General features: G+C 44.1%; 1 pseudogene; it reads left to right on the forward strand.

Annotated features, from left to right (window-relative positions):
* The first annotated feature begins 2,058 nt into the window (after positions 1-2,058).
* LOC136646513 (5S ribosomal RNA) lies at positions 2,059-2,176 on the forward strand (annotated as a pseudogene).
* Positions 2,177-5,790: the final 3,614 nt, after the last annotated feature.

Below are 5,790 nucleotides of genomic sequence, written 5' to 3' on the forward strand. Positions count from 1 at the left end.
CCTTGACCTCTGGTTTGCTAATGAGTTATCACTGAAAAAACCATTTTAACTAAGATTTCACTGGTTGAAGGTGGGATCTAGCCCTTGACAATTTTGAAACCATTGTTGGTATTATGCCAGCAGATCTGGTTTCTGATCATTTCATTATTATTAAAGAAATAATAAATATTAAATATTAAATATTAAAGACAGACTGACATCAGATGTCAGACATCAGATGTGGCAGATTGTGTCGGGGTTTCTATGGGTGCTAGGGGTGTTACTGGGAAGGGCTGTGCCAGCATTACTGGGAGGGCTGCCCTGACATGGTGTTGCCTGGACTCACTTAGGATGCTTGATGTTGGCGCAGTGTCCAAATAGGATTGGGCTGTAAGCCCACTGAACAGGTTCTGTTTACTGAGCATCTAGTTCACTGTGGATGCTAAATAAATTAACATTTATTTAAGAGCTGAGGTGGTCAGGGCTTTTAGAACAGAAAGGAGGTCACATCTTACTGATTTACTGCATACCGCTGTGCCTGGCAGTACAGTCTAGCGTGGTATCACACTTATCTAAATAGCTCTGCTATGAATGGGCATGCTGTAAGACACATGTAACTTGCACACACAGGGGAACTCTATTGCATATGCTGGAATCAATGCAGTGGCCTATGACACAACTGGAAAGGCAGGGATCAAAAAAGATAGCACACTACAAAGTACACAAACAATCATTCATACAACTAGGCCCCAAACATCAGTGGTTTCCTAGTAGGAAGAAAAAGAAAGATGAAATCCTTACAAGGAGAAGGAGGCATTTCTGTATTATGATACAAGCAGAGGAAGGGCAAACAGAGGAGGAATAAGATGTTAGCATCTTGGGGAAATTGGAGGGATTACACGGGGGATACAGGGGTTGAAGAACTGGGGGACCACATGGTAGTGAGAGGGGAAAGAAGACTGATAATGGGAAGAAGGAGGAGAAGAAGAAAAGCACCAAGGTTCCAGCCTCAGTGCGAGACCATGGCTGAGCAAGTGTCCTCTGTAGCCGGAACCAGGGCTACAGACATGGAGTAAAAAACTCCTGCAGGCTATGAAAGCATTTCACTTGCTGCAGTGGAAGGCATATCAGTCTCCCACTTTCCAATCACTCCTGATGTTGAAAAGAGACTTGGTGTTGCATGTCTCCTAGATGCAGGTCCAGTAGAAGCATTAATCCTTGTTCTAAGACATCCCCCTTCAGTGATGACAGACCAACGGGTCCAAGACTCCCATACACACCAAAGAAGAAAGGAACAGAACACCAAGCATGTCATTGATTTGGTGGCACACAAGACACATGAGTTCAGGGGTTTTATGGACCAACAGCCAGGGTTCTAATGCCAAGGGTACTTCTCTGTAACTGCTGGGGTGAAGACTGCACTATTGTAGGAACCTCAGGGCTAGGTTGCCAAGACACAGCCATTTCCTGGTTCAGTGGTAGGGAAGGGAGGAAGTGAGTTTGAAAAGCACACCCAGTGACTGTCACTGAAAATAGCACAAGGATTTGATGCAAACTGCACCTCACCCCCTTTCCCTGCCACAAGGTGTCCCTGATTAGATAGTCCCTTTCCTGTTTTTCTCTAAGAAAGTTAACTGTTCATATAAGAGGATTAATCTTCCTACAATTAGTTTGGAAAATGTTCCCTGGTGTCTCTCATTTTCGTAACTACAACGATCCTCGTCTTTCCTTCGCAGAGCATTTTCCTTTAAAAATAAGAATAATAGTAATAGATTCTACTCATATTTATCATAGATAGTGCGTGGGTATCTTCTGGTTTCTGTTGGAAGCTAGGTAGGAAGCGTCCTCGAACTGAGTCAGACCACTGGTCCAGGGTTGTCTAAGCTGACTGGGAGTGGCTCTCCAAAATTTCAGACAAGGATCTTTCTCTGAAGATGGCTGGGGTTGGATCTGGGAACCTTCTGCATGCAGTGCCCTAAGCTTCCCCTACCCAAAAAGTTCAATAATATTAACTGTGCTGCAGAATGTTGAGCAGGTAGAATTGCCTCAGCACTTCAGCACATTTTAATGTGCTTTCCCGATTGCAGGAGGTTACCCTGCACATGCCCGATCTCATCTGATCTCGGAAGCTAAGCAGGGTCAGGCCTGGTTAGTACTTGGATGGGAGACTGCTTGCGAATACTGGGTGCTGTAGGCTTATACCATAGTCTTTCAAGACTGAAGGTTGCCAACCAATGTGCTTTCCCACATTAAAATAAACCTCCCTACAAATAGAAAACAAGCACACCGGGGAGAACAGTTGTTGCTCAATGCTTTGTCTGCTATGCAAGTTCTCTGTTGGAGAGAACTTTTAGGGCACAATCCCAACCCCTTATGTCAGTGCTTTCCAGCACTGGCATAGTGGTACCAATGGGACATGTGTTGCATCCTGCAGTTGGGTGTCACTTACGGAGGCCTCCTCAAAGTAAGGGAATGTTTGTTCCCTCACCTTGGAGCTTCATTGCCCTTATGTCAGTGCTTATGTCAGGGGTTAGGATTGTGCCCATAATGTTGGAAGGGTCAAGAAAAAGATGTGGTCCTTCACATGCTACCTGAAGTGGTACAATCCATTCTCTCACTTCTGTTACTACAGCAGCATGAGCAAACGGGCTACTTCAGTCCCATGGAGACATCTCAAGGTCATTGTACACACACTTTCTGCATGTAACCAAAATGATTGTGTGTGTGTGCATATAAATGGGTGTAATTATGCACTGCATGGTTTCCTGACTGAACTTTTAGAGACGCTGCGGTTGCCCAGCTTCTGATTTTCGTGCTTCTTTTGCTTCCCCTCCCGCCCTTACTGTCCTGTGTCATTGTGATCATTTCAAGAGAGTGGTTGAATCTCCTGTTTAAAAATACCAGGTCCCGTCTTCCCCTTTTCAAAGGTTGGAGGTGTGCGTGAAAGAGGGATTCCTTCCTGCTGACTATAAGATGGAAAGCAATTTGCATAAGTGTACCAGTTTGCTGGCTGCAGCCAGAATCGCACTTGTAGCCAGTGTGATCCCTTACAAGCAGGCCTAGCAGTGATAGTCCTGGAGCCCCATTTTAAATTCATGTTACTATTTCTGAAGGGAATATCTGTGGAGCACTAAGGTAACCCATGGCAACCATCTGCTAAACTGCAATTCACACTGCCTAGTTTTATCAGAGGACTGGTGAGTTATTCATGCAAGAGTGTGTGTGTGTGTGTGTGTGTGTGTGTGTGTGTGTGTGAGAGAGAGAGAGAGAGAGAGAGAGAGAGAGAGAATGGGGTGGGGGAATCAATAATAGATTCCAAATATAGGTAACACAACCACCTTCTTCTGGTAACTTTGTTTTTTATTGAATGGACCCCATTCATAGCAAATACCTCACTGATCCTTTGTTAATAATTTGCTTCTAAATATAACCACGTTTCCAAATTACAAAATGACTTCCAAGTTTTTTCTAGCCTCAACTCCTGCTCTCTAATGAGGAGGATCCTTCTCTGAAATGTTGAACCATTGGGAAACATTTGGGGCAGTACTGAACACGCAAAGCTCACTAAAGTACCATTTCCGTACTGATGATCTTACCTATTGTCTGCTTCTCCTCTAACAAGGATACATCTTCTACACTACATGATAAATTGAATGTCCCTTGAGCTTTCCAAGGCTGTTCCTGTGAAAGGCTGAGATGGAGTCTAGCTGTGCTTGTCCAATGAACTGTTCCCCACAAGCAAAACAGTGCATTCCAAGGTTTTTCACTACCACATATTCAAAAAACTGGATTCCATTTAACACAATCTAGAAAGGGGGCTAGGAAAGGATGTCTCCTACACACCAACACCTTCCGCTCCTGTTTGGCTCCAAGTGCTTCAGGGGACATCGACTAAAGTTGAGTGTTGGGAGAGTTAGGAAAGACAAAAGAAAATATTTCTTTACTCAGCGTGTAGTTGGTCTGTGGAACTCCTTGCCACAAGATGTGGTTATGGTATCTGGCCTAGACGTCTTTAAAAGGGAATTGGACAAATTTCTGGAGGAAAAATCCATCAGGTTACAAGCCATGATGTGTATGTGCAACCTCCTGATTTTAGAAATGGGTTATGTCAGAATGCCAGATGCAAAGGAGGATGCAGGTCTCTTGCTGTCTTGAGTGCACCCTGGAGCATTTGGTGGGCCACTGTGATATACAGGATGCTGGACTAGATGGGCCTATGGCCTGATACAGCGGGGCTGTTCTTATGTTCTTATGTTGCAGTGATGTTATCAACCCATGTTGTCAGTCAAGAAAAGTTACAGCTGCTGCCTCCATAGAAGAGAAGGGGTAAGGATTAGGGTTAGGCTCTCTGGTCATTTTTATTAGCAGTCATGATAACAATGCCTGGGCCGAGCCAGAAGTCCTGATTTTTCTTTGCACAAGAACCACCAAGGCCTTCCTATTCATTACTGCAGGTGGTACATCCATTTTGAAGTCTGCTGTAAAATATCCTGTACAACATACTACCTGCCTTTTCTGGGTACTGCTCATTACACTTCCAGTTGAGCTCCAAAGCATCAAACTGGCAACACAGGGAGCTGTTAGGTAGGCAGGCCTTTAAGGACAGGGGTTTCAATGTATGTGACATTTTAATCTGGCTTCTCTAGTGATCACACTATTAATAGATAAGAGCAGGGTGGTGGAATTATTGTACCCTTTCCTGCTAGAGATTGAGGATACCACTTGTGAGAGCTCCCCTCACTCACTTTTGCTTTAACAAAAGCACTCTACAAATAAACAGGTGCCAAACTTTGATGGCAGTCAAATAAAAGTTGGCACCAAGACAACAACTATTTGGGGGGAAAAGGTACTATGCAGAGGTCATATCATCTGGCCCAGGCCAGGGTTGTCAAACATAAGGCCCAGGGGCCGGATGCGGCCCGCGGAAGCTTTTTATATGGCCCTCAGGCTTTCAGCTGCTGAGTAGTGCTGAGGTGTTACTGCTGAAAGAGCAGCCCACATGAAAATTGGGCTCTCCCGTATCTTGAAATATGATCAAGATTCATATATTTTCTTCTGTTATTTGCAGCTAATAAGTTCCTAAGTGAGAAAAAAGTGCTTATTTTTGGTTATGACCTGTTTAATGACATCACTTCTTGCCTAATGACATCACTTCCAGCCCTATCATGAATGCTATGTGGCCCTCCGTATGAAATGAGTTCGAAAACCCAGATCTGGCCTATATAGGAGCTGAATAAGTGCATTTTGAAGTTTGTAGTCTTTTAAAGGTAAGTTTAAGATAAGATTGAAACAATAATTACATACAGCTTCTTGTGTGCATAATACTGCCACTGCTTTGTTCTTCTTGTGGATATTGCTGCACTATCTCAGTGCAGCAGGCAACTGACACTGGAACCAGAGTTGTGCCTTAGCCATTTTTGCACCTGAAAAAAGTCAAAGTGATTTCTAGACCCACCCTGGGTCTTTGGAGTGGGTTCTTTTTATGATTTTTTAGTGGCCCTCAGGGACTGTTAGAGGCATAAAAATAGCACCCTAGACTGTGGTTCCTGAAGCAATTCAGTCTAGTTCTTCCTAACCACATTTGTAACACTTCACAAATCTTTACAAAATTCCCTTCCTAGCACTTTTATCTCTGTGAAATGTTCTGCCTGACACCCCTGTACATTTTCTTTAGCCAACTGCTGTGGAAATTTTGTGTGCTAGACTATGTCGCGGTTATGGTGGTGAGATCTGCCATGGAAAGCCCTGGGCCAGTGATGTGGCAGGCACTCCACTATTTGGCAGCCTATGGCTGCCAGTGCAAACTCTGGA

The sequence above is a fragment of the Tiliqua scincoides genome, chromosome 3 (assembly GCF_035046505.1).
Source record: "Tiliqua scincoides isolate rTilSci1 chromosome 3, rTilSci1.hap2, whole genome shotgun sequence".
In the NCBI taxonomy this organism is placed as follows: Eukaryota; Metazoa; Chordata; class Lepidosauria; order Squamata; family Scincidae; genus Tiliqua; species Tiliqua scincoides.